Source organism: Bufo bufo, chromosome 4 (assembly GCF_905171765.1).
Source record: "Bufo bufo chromosome 4, aBufBuf1.1, whole genome shotgun sequence".
In the NCBI taxonomy this organism is placed as follows: domain Eukaryota; kingdom Metazoa; phylum Chordata; class Amphibia; order Anura; family Bufonidae; genus Bufo; species Bufo bufo.
The window spans coordinates 597,652,594-597,666,742 of record NC_053392.1 but is presented as its reverse complement, the minus strand read 5'-3'; the positions used below and the strand labels follow the sequence as shown (position 1 = coordinate 597,666,742).

Sequence of the window (14,149 nt, the reverse complement as noted above, 5' to 3'; positions counted from 1 at the left end):
CGGATCCGCAAAAAACACTGGTGTGAAAGTAGCCTTATACTGGTATTACCGCTGTGACCTGTAACTGACTATAGTGGTAATATGAAGGTGTGACAGGCTTTTGACCTGAAACATGGAGGAACTGCCTTGATACACTTTATTATCTCCTCCAGTGTTTCCTCTTCTTATCTCCAGTAATTGTATTTTACGTGGGATTTTCTATGATTTTACATCGGTTCATCTTCTTTCCATTCAGGTTCCTACAATATAGGATCCGCTCAGCGTATATCTCCTATATAAGATCATTCTCCTGATTGACCCATCAAGGATGGATAAGGATGGGGACAAGATGGCAGAGAGTATAATAAATCTCACCCTAGAGATCCTCCTCCGGCTTACTGGAGAGGTGAGAGATTCTGATGATGTCACATTACATCATCTTCTCTATGTTACTAACAGATGGACATGACTGGAGAGGTGAGGGACTCTGGAGATGTATGGACTGATATTTATTACTGCGTCTCTCCATAACCAGGAATACACAGTAGTGAAGAAGACCTCTAGTGAGCATTGTAAGGCCCAAGTATCTGAAGGACGGGGAGGAATTCTGAGCCCAATATCCAGGCCAACACCTCACATCCCGATACATGAGAAAGTCAACAGAGAGAAGATCCTAGAGCTCACCAACAAGATCCTTGAGCTGCTGACTGGAGAGGTGACATCGCTGGGAATGCCGGGACATTATACAGTAACACTATGAAGGGATCTGGGTGATGACTGTATCATTGTGTTGTCAGGTTCCTATAAGGTGTCAGAATGTCGCCGTCTATTTCTCAATGGAGGAGTCTGAGTATTTAGAAGAATACAAAGATCTGTACAAGAACGTCATGATGGATGATCACCAGCCACCAAGTAAAAGACATGACTAAATACACACATCCTCTCACTAGTTATATGTAAGAAATTAATTGTCACTGTATGTTTTTCCTACAGTTAAAGAAGAGAGAACATGTCCCAGTCCTCTTCTTCTACAGGATGGTTCAGAAGAACATCAAAGACTTCCATATGATAATCAGATAGATGGAAATAAGGTCTCATGAAAGGTTCCCTATGATCTGTAGAAGTGCTGTGAAGATCTTGTGTTCAGTCTTGTTTTATAAACCAGTATTATATGTTTTATCCTTGTATAATGAGAAAGGTAGAGATGGCAGGATTACAGCTAACTATAGACCTTACATGTTGTCTGGATCTTCTCACAGTTTTTTGGTCTGTAGAGAAGGAACCAACTAGATGCATATATACAGGAGACCTGCATATATTTTTGGGTCAGACAATGAAACATGGCACATGTAGATCCACTGTGTTTCTTGAACAGATTTGACATGGTTCTGCACCAAAGTGTGTTATATAAGTGAGCCCCCCCTTCCCTCCCATTTTATCCCCTGTACAGGGGTTTGGACTTTGGTGAAGGGGAATCACTAGGCTGCTGCACTTGAAGTAGTTTCTGTACAAGTGACTGGTGACACACGGGGTCATGAAAGGAAGAATACATGTAGTCCGATAAATGGTCCGTTGTCAGGACAAGCAGCTCAGGATCAGAACGGAGATCAGGCAAGGGTCAGGTCAGGCAGCAAAGGGTCCAATCTAGAAGTCAGGCAGAAGTCAGTACACAGAACAGGCAAGCAAGCTTTGCATGAAACTAGCATACTAGAACCTATTGATCAGGCTCCTTTCCATGGCTTGTAGAGATCAGAGTGCGTGCATGCCGGCCCTATAAGAGCCAGAGATAGTGTGTGCACACATGACCTATGGGCAGAGAAGGTCATTATCGGCAGGAAGCAGGCCTCAGCTTGTGTGGGAGGACAGCGTTATTCCAGCAGCCGGGACCAATGGGAAGGGAGAGAGGGATGTCTGTGGGACTGGACCACTGGAGCCCTAAAGCTATCGAGCAGGTAAACCAGGCAGCAGGCGTGCCCCCCAGCAGGAAGGAGAGGAGCTATAGGCATGGACCGCTGCCATAGCTGATAACTCTGCTGTCATTTCATCACTTATTGTCATTGTAATTAATGATCTTTTCTGGTCACATCAAACCTTCCACACGACTTCTCCATCAGTCTGCTGACTTTTACCATTTCTGTTTCACAGCTTTTAAATCTGGATAAAGATCTGACCAATATTAATGCTGAAGATACATATGTGAGGGTGATGAGCAGATCATAGAGGACATTCCCACCGATAACCACCCAGGTGAGTAGTAACCACTACATAAAGCAGAGAAGACTCACAGATTCTGCTCCTTCACTGGCTACTGATGACTCCTTGTATAGTCAGGTAGTGGTGGCAGTTTGGGGGTCACATATTGTACTTTCTGACAGGTTTTCCTTTATTAGCACACAATTGTTACCGATACCAGGTGTCCCACAGTATTGATCAGAAGGTTGGGGGTTATCACCCATTCTTCTAACTTCTATGAACCCTCTTTCCGTAGTACTTAGAGGCTTTACTGACACTTCAGAATTTTTGGAAATAGGAAAAGCCTTATGGTAGAGCCGAAATAAAAAGAGCTGAAATAAAAAGAGCCACCAATGAACAGTAGCAGCTGCCTGTCTGACCATAAAGATTTCACAATGTTCTAAAGAAGTAATCATAGGAGGACAAATCCCCAGTGGTCAGTGACAGCTTGCCGCCCATTCTGCTCACCCCTTCCTGCTGAAGACTTCAATGCTATACCCCACTCTCCCCAGGGGCTCTGACCAATCCCAGTATATGGGGCCCCAAAATATCTCATGGCAGCTGTTAAATGGTCCCTTGTTGACGCCTCAGAGAACACAGTCATAGTCCTGGTCTGACAACATATAGGATTATTGTATGTGCAGAGGGGTTTTATAGGGGAGCAGTTCTCTATTTCCCTTACACCGTGTGTTATCGGGTTCTAGACATAAATTGTAAACCCAGTGGTGTCCTAGTATCACACCCAAACAGGGAGGGGGGGAAATTGTATAATCAATATTGGAGCCACCTATAGACTGTATCTAGTAGTTCTAAAAGTAACACATTCATCTCTGAATGTTGGTTTGCATGAAAACATCATTTTTCCCTTTCATCCTCCATGACGGCATACCATGCGAGATGACCCGCCTCCTACCAGGTAGGGACAGGTGTCATGGTCTTACCTGCTTGCTGCTCTCCTTCGTTTGACATGTGCTGGCGGCCATCTTGGTTTCTGGGTTTCTTGTAGCCTTCCACCCTGCGGCTCCTCCTTCCCCTGGGAGGAGCTGGATGCCTAGCTCATATATATAGGAGGTCTGTGGCTTCAGTTCCTTGCTTGGTCCTCTTGTGTTCACATGCTTCTAAGACTGCTGCTGCTTCTGGTTCCTGATCCTGGCTTCGTCTGACTACCCTTCTGGTTCCTGATCCTGGCTTCGTCTGACTACCCTGCTGGTTCCTGATCCTGGCTTCGTCTGACTACCCTTCTGGTTCCTGACCTCTGGCTTCGCAAAGACTCTGCTCGGTTTCACCATCCGTTTGGACTTTTGCTTTACAGCTTTATTTTCAATAAAGCCTTCTTATTTTCACTTATCTCTTGTTGTACGTCTGGTTCATGGTTCCGTGACATTAGGACCAAGCCATGAATTCTGACGGTACAGGGCCATCCTCGCTACCCACGCTGGTTGCCAGACTTGATCAGCAGGATCACCTGTTGGGTCGGTTCGCTGTGGCGTTGCAAACCCTGCTTGAACGCACGGCTCATTTCGCTCCCGTTGCCGATGGGTCGGTTGTCGCTCCTGGGCTCGCTCCTACTGCCGCTCCGGTTGTTGCGCCAGAGTCTACCCCGACACCTGTTGTTGCGCCTGCGGTGTTTCGGGGTATGACCGGTTCTGCCCCTCTTCCACAGCGCTTTGGGGGAGAGCCAACTCAGTGCCGAGGTTTCCTTAACCAGGTGGGCATTTATTTCGAGTTGCTGCCACATGCCTTTCCTACTGAGAGATCAAAGGTGGGCTTCTTGATCTCGCTGCTCTCGGACAAGGCCTTGGCCTGGGCCAGCCCTTTATGGGAGAACAACAATCCGGTGGTTGCCGAGTTTTCCGGTTTTGTTGCTTCTCTTCGGAAGGTATTCGATGTGCCGGCTCGTGCTGCCTCTGCTGCGAAGCTCCTTATGTCCATCAGACAGGGTTCACGATCCGTAGCTGAATACGCCATTGAGTTTCGTACCCTGGCAGCAGAGGTGGGCTGGAATAATGAGGCTCTGGTCGCTGCTTTCTCTCATGGTCTCTCGGATGCCTTGAAGGATGAGGTTGCAGCTAAGGACCTACCAGTTGAGCTCGAGTCTCTTATTTCTTTCCTGATTTTGATTGACACCAGACTCAGGGAGAGACCTTCCTTTAAGGAGAACCTGCGGAGGTCTTCTAACAGATTGGTGCCTACGTTTGCTGTCCCACCCGTGCCTCCCTCTCCTCCCACGCCTCCTGGGGATGACTTGTCTGGGGGTGAACCCATGCAGCTGGGGTTTGCTCGCCTGTCCGAGGGGGAGAGGGCACTCCGGAGACGTGAGGGCCGATGCATGTACTGTGGTATCGGTGGGCATTTTCGGTTGGCATGTCCGAACCGTCCGGGAAACGCTCGTACCCTGAGATCCTGTCGGGGGCAGATCTTGGGTGGAGTCTCCTCGTCCCCGGTTTCCCGTGTTGACAAACCACTGATCACTGTTGTCCTCTCCTGGGTCGGGGGCTCGGTGACGACCCAGGCGTTGGTGGACTCTGGTGCTGGTGGTTTGTTCATTGATAGTGTGTTCGCTGCCGCCAATTCCATTCCTCTGCAGGCTCGAGGTTCCCCACTGGCTCTTGAGGCGATAGACGGCAGACCCCTTCTGCCGCCACACGTGACTCATGAGACCCTTCCAGTGGGGATAGCCATTGGTGCCGTTCACAGAGAGTCGGTCTGCCTCCAGGTTATTTCGTCTCCACACTACTCGGTGGTCTTGGGGTACCCCTGGCTCCAGAAGCATAATCCGACTTTCGATTGGAGATCGGTCGAGATCCTCTCGTGGTCACCGCAGTGTGGGGCTAGTTGCATCCATGGGTCTGTCAAGTTGCTGTGTACTTCCTCGGACTCTCTGTTGCCTCCTGAATATGAGGAGTACCGGGATGTATTCGATAAGGTGCGCGCGGTTGCCCTACCTCCGCACCGCCCATATGATTGTGCCATAGAGTTACAATCTGGTGCCGTTCCTCCTCGTGGCAAAGTCTATCCACTGTCGGTAGCGGAGAATGAGGCCATGGAGGAGTACGTGAGGGAGGCGCTTTCACGCGGACACATTCGCAAATCTTCGTCCCCGGCAGGGGCTGGATTTTTCTTTGTGAAAAAGAAGGGCGGTGAGTTGAGGCCTTGCATCGATTACAGGGGTCTCAATCGCATCACGATCAAGAACGCTTACCCGATACCCTTGATTTCCGAGCTGTTCGATCGCCTTAAAGGGGCCACGGTCTTTACCAAACTCGACCTGAGGGCGGCATATAACCTGGTAAGGATCAAGGCGGGCGATGAGTGGAAGACCGCGTTTAACACCAGGACCGGTCATTACGAATCCTTGGTTATGCCCTTTGGGTTGTGCAATGCGCCCGCAGTCTTTCAGGAATTCATCAACGATGTTTTCCGTGACCTGTTGCAGCAGTGTGTGGTAGTCTATTTGGATGACATCTTGGTATATTCTGAATCCATGGAGGCCCACATTCTGGATGTCAGACGAGTGTTGCAACGGTTACGAGAGAACAAGCTGTTCGGTAAGCTTGAGAAATGCGAATTTCACCGATCCCAGGTAACCTTCTTAGGTTACATCATTTCCTCTGAGGGGTTCTCCATGGATCCTGAGAAGGTTTCGGCTGTCTTACAGTGGCCCCAGCCCAGTGGTCTTCGTTCCCTGCAGCGCTTTTTGGGCTTCGCCAATTATTATCGGAAGTTCATCAGGGACTTTTCCATGCTGGCCAAGCCTCTCACGGATCTGACAAGGAAGGGCAGTAATTCCCAGGTCTGGCCGCTCGAGGCCATCCGAGCTTTTGAGGCCCTAAAGTCCGCCTTTGTGTCGGCTCCGATTCTGTCGCATCCCAACCCTGGGTTGCCCTTTGTCCTCGAGGTGGACGCGTCTGAGACGGGAGTAGGCGCCCTTCTGTCTCAGCGTAGAACACCAGAGGGTCCTCTGCTTCCTTGTGGGTTTTACTCCCGGAAACTGTCTTCCGCGGAGTGCAACTATCAGATTGGTGACAGGGAGTTATTGGCCATCGTGCAGGCCCTTAAAGAATGGAGGCACTTGCTCGAGGGTTCGGTGGTTCCGGTTCTCATCCTGACGGACCACAAGAATCTGACCTACCTTTCTGAGGCCAAGAGATTGACACCACGTCAGGCCAGATGGGCTCTGTTCTTGTCACGTTTTAATTACGTGGTCTCCTACCTACCCGGTTCCAAGAACATCAGGGCGGATGCCCTATCACGGCAGTACTCCGAGCTGTCCAGGGAGGAGTCGAGTCCGACTTCGGTCATACCTCCGAATCAGATCCTGGCCGCCATTCGCACCAGCCTGACCTCTCCCCTGGGTGAGCAGATTTTGGCGGCTCAATCTGGTGCTCCCTCTGGGAGACCCAACGGCAGATGTTTTGTGCCTGAGGAGTTGCGCACTCGGTTGTTGCGAACCTACCATAACTCCAAGACCGCGGGGCATCCTGGAAAGAATCAGCTGTCCTGGGCTGTTTCACGTCTGTTCTGGTGGCCTTCCCTATGTTCCGACATCGCCGCATATGTAGCGGCATGCTCCGTTTGTGCCCAGAGTAAGTCCCCTCGGCACCTTCCGTTGGGCCTTCTGCAACCCATAGCCACCGGGGAGCGTCCATGGTCACACCTGGGGATGGATTTCATTGTGGACCTCCCTGCATCCCGAGGCCATACGGTCATTCTCATGATTGTGGATCGGTTTTCCAAAATGTGCCACTGTGTTCCTCTCAAGAAGTTACCCTCTGCACAAGAGTTGGCCACGATTTTTGCCAGGGAGGTCTTCCGGTTGCACGGTTTGCCTAAGGAGATTGTGTCGGATCGGGGGAGTCAGTTTGTGTCCAGGTTCTGGCGCGCCTTTTGCTCCCAGTTGGGGATTCATCTCTCCTTCTCCTCGGCCTACCACCCTCAGTCCAATGGGGCCGCAGAACGATCCAATCAGGCCTTGGAGCAATTCCTTCGTTGCTATGTCTCCGATCACCAAGACAATTGGGTTGACCTCCTGCCTTGGGCTGAGTTTGCCAGGAACACGGCGGTGAACTCTTCCTCTGGGACGTCTCCCTTCATGGCCAATTATGGGTTCCAACCTGCCGTGTTACCGGAGGTATTCTCTCCCCAGGATATTCCGGCTGTGGAGGATCACCTTTCCGTCCTACGTGCTTCTTGGGTACAGATCCAGAAGTCCCTTGAGGTCTCTGCGCAGCGCCAGAGACTCCAGGCTGATCGCAGACGAGCGCCTGCTCCTTCCTACCAGGTCGGAGACCGTGTATGGTTGTCCACCCGCAACCTCAACCTTCGAGTGCCCACTCCCAAGCTGGCGCCTCGCTTTGTTGGTCCCTTCCGAGTGCTTCGCAGGGTAAACCCGGTAGCCTATGCCCTTGCGCTTCCTCCTGGCATGCGGATCTCCAATGTGTTTCATGTCTCCCTGTTGAAGCCACTGGTGTGTAATCGTTTCACTTCCTCGGTTCCTCGGCCTCGTCCGGTCCAAGTGGGCAATCGTGAGGAATATGAGGTGAGCAATATCCTGGACTCACGCCTGGTGCGCGGTCGGTTGCAGTTTTTGGTCCATTGGCGTGGTTATGGTCCAGAGGAGCGTTCCTGGGTTCCCTCCGCAGATGTCCATGCTCCTGCCTTGCTCCGAGCCTTCCACGCACGCTTCCCTCAGAAACCGTTTTGTGCTCCGCGGAGGAGGGGCCCTTGAGGGGGAGGTACTGTCATGGTCTTACCTGCTTGCTGCTCTCCTTCGTTTGACATGTGCTGGCGGCCATCTTGGTTTCTGGGTTTCTTGTAGCCTTCCACCCTGCGGCTCCTCCTTCCCCTGGGAGGAGCTGGATGCCTAGCTCATATATATAGGAGGTCTGTGGCTTCAGTTCCTTGCTTGGTCCTCTTGTGTTCACATGCTTCTAAGACTGCTGCTGCTTCTGGTTCCTGATCCTGGCTTCGTCTGACTACCCTTCTGGTTCCTGATCCTGGCTTCGTCTGACTACCCTGCTGGTTCCTGATCCTGGCTTCGTCTGACTACCCTGCTGGTTCCTGATTCTGGCTTCGTCTGACTACCCTGCTGGTTCCTGATCCTGGCTTCGTCTGACTACCCTTCTGGTTCCTGACCTCTGGCTTCGCAAAGACTCTGCTCGGTTTCACCATCCGTTTGGACTTTTGCTTTACAGCTTTATTTTCAATAAAGCCTTCTTATTTTCACTTATCTCTTGTTGTACGTCTGGTTCATGGTTCCGTGACAACAGGAAGAATAAATCTGACCTTCCTTCGGCTCCTCCTCAGTGTCTTCCTGACCCTCCAGGTGTGAGATAGATTATCCTCATGGCACTTGCTGTGAGTCCGTTTTCTGTGTAAGGCAGGCAGAGGCAGCGGAATAGAAGATTCGGAATGCCTTTACCACATGAGGGAAGCAGGCAGCACCTGTGCCCTAGTTGGGTATTAAGGTGCTGGTGAGCTGATGGAGATCCCTGCTCCTTATTTTCCGCTCTGCGCGTCGGGCTTGGAGGTCCATGTGCGGACCAGACACTCAGGGAGTTCCTCCGGTCGTATAGGAATCTCTTCATCGCAACCCGATACTTTTGGCGTTTGCGATGACGCCACCGGAAGTCAACCCCATGTGCTTTGCAAGAGGTATTTCCGATCGGTGGAACGCATGGACGGAGCTAAAATTGGCACGCAAGATCAAGGCGGATGTCGCCCTCTGATCTGAGGTCTGCAGGTAAGAGATTTTAAGGGGACTGAGGTTCAGAGGCCGGACAGTATGTCTGAACTGGGAACAAGCCAGATAGAGAGCTCTCTGGGGCCTACTGTTGTAAGTTTCTTCCACATGGGGGGGGATGCTGTATAATTTACTTATGCTAACCCTCTTGTTACCTCTGTCTCCCTCTCTGCCTGTATGCGTGGAGAGTGATAAGGATGGGGCTCAGAGAGCTAAATCTAGTCCTAAAAATAGGAAATGTGTGATGTGTTCTGTAAAATTACCAGATACATACAAGAAATTCTGCAAGAAATATATTGCCAATATGGCAAAACACTTGGTTTCCTCTATCAGAGAGGAGTAAGGGAGGTAATCAGAGAGTGCGTTCGGCCCCATCTGAAAATCCTATAGCCATCCTTGGGCCCACTACTTCAAAGCGTAGGGAACCTAAAAGTCTCTATTCTAATTCTCATCCTCAGAGAAGGACTCAGAGTTAGAATGTCTTGACTCTATTGATTCCTCTGGAGTTGATAAGCTTTCTTTTTTCCTCAGAGGATACATAATACACTGCTCAAAAAAATAAAGGGAACACAAAAATAACACATCCTAAATCTGAGTTAATTAAATATTCTTCTGAAATACTTTGTTCTTTACATAGTTGAATCACACAAAAATAAAAAAATGGAAATCAAATTTTTCAACCCATGGAGGTCTGGATTTGGAGTCACACTCAAAATTAAAGTGGAAAAACACACTACAGGCTGATCCAACTTTGATGTAATGTCCTTAAAACAAGTTAAAATGAGGCTCAGTAGTGTGTGTGGCCTCCACGTGCCTGTATGACCTCCCTACAACGCCTGTGCATGCTCCTGATGAGGTGGCGGACGGTCACCTGAGGGATCTCCTCCCAGACCTGGACTAAAGCATCTGCCAACTCCTGGACAGTCTGTGGTGCAACGTGACGTTGGTGGATAGAGCGAGACATGATGTCCCAGATGTGCTCAATTGGATTCAGGTCTGGGGAACGGGCGGGCCAGTCCATAGCATCAATGCCTTCGTCTTGCAGGAACTGCTGACACACTCCAGCCACATAAGGTCTAGCATTGTCTTGCATTAGGAGGAACCCAGGGCCAACCGCACCAACATATGGTCTCACAAGGGGTCTGAGGATCTCGGTACCTAATGGCAGTTAGGCTACCTCTGGCGAGCACATGGAGGGCTGTGCGGCCCTCCAAAGAAATGCCACCCCACACCATTACTGACCCAATGCCAAACCGGTCATGCTGGAGGATGTTGCAGGCAGCAGAACGTTCTCCACGGCGTCTCCAGACTCTGTCACGTCTGTCACATGTGCTCAGTGTGAACCTGCTTTCATCTGTGAAGAGCACAGGGCGCCAGTGGCGAATTTGCCAATCTTGGTGTTCTCTGGCAAATGCCAAACATCCTGCACGGTGTTGGGCTGTAAGCACTACCCCCACCTGTGGACGTCGGGCCCTCATATCACCCTCATGGAGTCTGTTTCTGACCGTTTGAGCAGACACATACACATTTGTTGCCTGCTGGAGGTCATTTTGCAGGGCTCTGGCAGTGCTCCTCCTGTTCCACTTTGCACAAAGGCGGAGGTAGCGGTCCTGCTGTTGGGTTGTTGCCCTCCTACGGCCTCCTCCACGTCTCCTGATGTACTGGCCTTTCTCCTGGTAGCGCCTCCATGCTCTGGACACCACGCTGACAGACACAGCAAACCTTCTTGCCACAGCTCGCATTGATGTGCCATCCTGGATAAGCTGCACTACCTGAGCCACTTGTGTGGGTTGTAGACTCCGTCTCATGCTACCACTAGAGTGAAAGCACCGCCAGCATTCAAAAGTGACCAAAACAGCCAAATCTCTAATCCCCTTGAAATGGTTAAGTATTACTCCTCCTTCTGTCAGTGAATGGATTGAAAAAGTACATCAAATCTGCAGATTTGAAGAGATGTCCAGTAGGTCATGTCGCACACATCATAAGTTTCTCAAAATTTGGGATGCTTGGCTGAATTCTTCATATTGTGGAGAAACACGACCAACTGTCCCGCCTAATGCATGAGCTTCAGCTTGTAGAAATAATCTGATGAAACACACTTACCACCCACCTCCTCCCATACCACCTCTCCTTCCCCCCCCCCCTCTCTTACATTTTATTTTTTATTTTCATACTTGTTATACTATGCATATTCTACATTAAGGGTACATCAACTTCTTATCTAGTTGATAGATATAAATAAAGTTGATGCTCGATAAGATGTCATCAGAATATGCAATATATAGTTGATGTAAAACTACTCATACATTGTACTGAGATTGTGTCATGTAAACTATTGTTACTTGAATCCCGGTTGGGAATGTTTGTAAGCTGTCATGACATTGTTAAATGGCTTTCTTTAGCTATTCAAATTAATAAAAACACAGATGATAAAAAAAAAAGTGACCAAAACATCAGCCAGGAAGTATAGGAACTGAGAAGTTGTCTGTGGTCACCACCTGCAGAACCACTCCTTTATTGGGGGTGTCTTGCTAATTGCCTATAATTTCCACCTGTTGTCTATCCCATTTGCACAACAGCATGTGAAATTGATTGTCACTCAGTGTTGCTTCCTAAGTGGACAGTTTGATTTCACAGAAGTGTGATTGACTTGGAGTTACATTGTGTTGTTTAAGTGTTCCCTTTATTTTTTTGAGCAGTGTAATTAATTAAAACTGTCAGGGCAACCACGGACCTCTCAGATTACAAAGCCCAAAGGTCAGTCCATGACGAGATGTTTAGTGGACTGGTTGAAGACCCCCAGATAGGGAGTCATTTATTGCTAAAACAATATGTCGTAGACTTCTCTTTAGTGAACAAGATGATGTCTTGTTAACCTTTTGTCCAAAAGTAGAAGTGTCCTTTTCAAAGTTGTCTTAAGGGTATAATACCCTTCCCCTTGAGGACATAGGGGCCCTAAAAGACCCCGCCAATCGGTGCGGCCGTGCAATCCCCTTTTAATCCTTCCAATTCAAAAGATCTGACAGAGAAGAACAGTGTTCCAGAGGGGAAGGTCAGAAGATTGAGAGAGGCCCCCAAAGTCCTGCAACTTCCAAGCAATAACGCCAGTCTTCAGGTGGGAGGAAGACTAAATCTTTCAAATGAAGGGGAAGAAATTACCATGAACCCTTGGGTTCTAAACATTATATCAAAGATTACGATATTTCTTTTAGTCTTCCTCCACCCATAAACGTTTTCAAAGTAAACCCAATTCAAAAATCGGTTCTTCTACAAGAAAAACTAGAAGAAGGCATCTTGAATCGTATGGCTCAAAAGGTTATTATGTCGGTTCCTCCCCTTCAGCAAAGGTCAGGTTATTATTTATTAGTTTAAAAAAAAATGGGAGATCCGTCTGATAATAAACTTAAAGAGCCTGAACAGATTCATAAAATACGAGAAATTCTAGATGGAATCCATAAAATCCACCATAAGCCTGTTAAGAGGAGACCTTCGGGCTTCAATGGATTGAGAGATGCGTACCATGTTCCGGTATGCAAGGGAGCTCAAAAATTCCTTCATATAGCAGTTTGTCTGGGAAAAAATCTACATTTAACCTACCTAATCGTAGATTGCTTTCTAGACTTTCTTTTGAGCTATCTGTTTCAAACCTGTCAGATGCTTTATCAAACCTGGCTGGGTGATAAATTGGGAAAAATCAAACCCCTGTCCATCCCAATGTTTAACCTTTTATTAGGGGTTCGCTTAGATTCCACGCTTCAAAAAACCTTTCTTCCTCCCCAAAACCCAAAAAGTGACATGGGTAATGGAGAAAGTTTCATGATTACAGGGCCATTCAGCTTGTATGATCAGGGAAGCTATGAAACTCCTGGGTACACTAACATCATGCACCCCGGCGGTAAGATGGGTCCAGTTCCATACTCGGGTGCTTCAGCAGTGGTTACTACGGAGTTGGAACAGAAGTCAGGACTCGCTAGAGCAAACTATTCAAATTCCCTTATAGTAAATCAATCTTTGCAGTGGTGGCTAAATCCAGAACATCTGAGGAAAGGGGTTTCCTGGAGCCCCAGGCTCCTACATGTGTAACAACGGATGCAAGCCTTTGGGGGTGGGGAGCTCTGCTCGCATCTCTCTTTCAGGGACAATGGTCCGAGAATTGGATATCTCTCTCTTCAAACTAGAGGGAATCTAACGCGGTTTGGGAAGCTCTGAAGCTGCTATCCCAGAAAATAGAAGAGAAGGACATTCAAGTAAGGTCGGACAACAAGACGGGGGTAGCCTATCTTAACCTCAAAGAGGAACAAGAAGTGTAGGCTAATGATCCATTAATATCTATCGAGATTTAGTCTTAGGCTACTTTCACACTGGCATTTTGGCTTTCCGTTTGTGAGATCCGTCATGGGCTCTCACAAGCCGTCCAAAACTGATCAGTTTTGCCCTAATGCATTCTGAATGGAAATGGATCCGCTCAGAATGCATCAGTTTGCCTCCTTTTAGTCACCATTCCACTCTGGAGGTGGACACCAAATGCTGCCTGCAGCGTTTTGCTGTCCGCTTGACGAAACTGAGCAAAACGGCTCTTGCACAATAGAAAATGGATCCGTCCCCCTTTGACTTTCAATGGATTTCATGACTGATCCGTCTTGTCTATAGAAGACATAATACAATCGGATCTGTTCATGACAGATACATGCAGTTGTATTATTGTAACGGATCCGCAAAAAAAACGCTAGTGTGAAAGTAGCCTAAGTCAGATAACAGAAAAATCGGCAGAGGCTCATTTAAAGTCCCTATCGGCAGTACACCTAAAAGGATCCCTAAATACAAAAGGGGATTTCTTAAGCAAGGTATTGCTGAGGTCAACGTAATAGAGCCTAGAAAAAGTTTTTTTCTCCAGATAGCAGACTTGTGGGGTACTTCCCAGGTGGATCTGTTTGCCTCCACAGTGAACACGAAGCTGGTGAAGGTTTTTTTTTTCCTAAACCCCTTCGACGGGAACATAGGGGTAGACGCGCTGTCCCCAAAAAATGCGACTTTCAGTTGGCATATGCCTACCTCCCCTTCTGCTAGATCCCAGGGTGCTAAAAAAGATCCATTAAGACAGAGCCCATGCGATGTTAATAGCTCTATTGTGGCCAATAAAGTCGTGGTTGCCTCTTCTAAAGCTCCTGTCAGTTCAGAGCCCATGGAATCTATTGT

At 48.6% G+C, this 14,149-nt stretch overlaps 1 long non-coding RNA gene across 1 annotated transcript in view; it reads left to right on the top strand.

Moving 5' to 3' along the window:
• The first annotated feature begins 2,122 nt into the window (after positions 1–2,122).
• The window catches only part of LOC120999574, a 69,032-nt gene continuing 57,005 nt past the window's right edge, over positions 2,123–14,149 (top strand). Inside the window, exon 1 of the long non-coding RNA XR_005778563.1 lies at positions 2,123–2,226. This is a non-coding gene — a long non-coding RNA (uncharacterized LOC120999574). The remainder of the gene's footprint in view (positions 2,227–14,149) is intronic.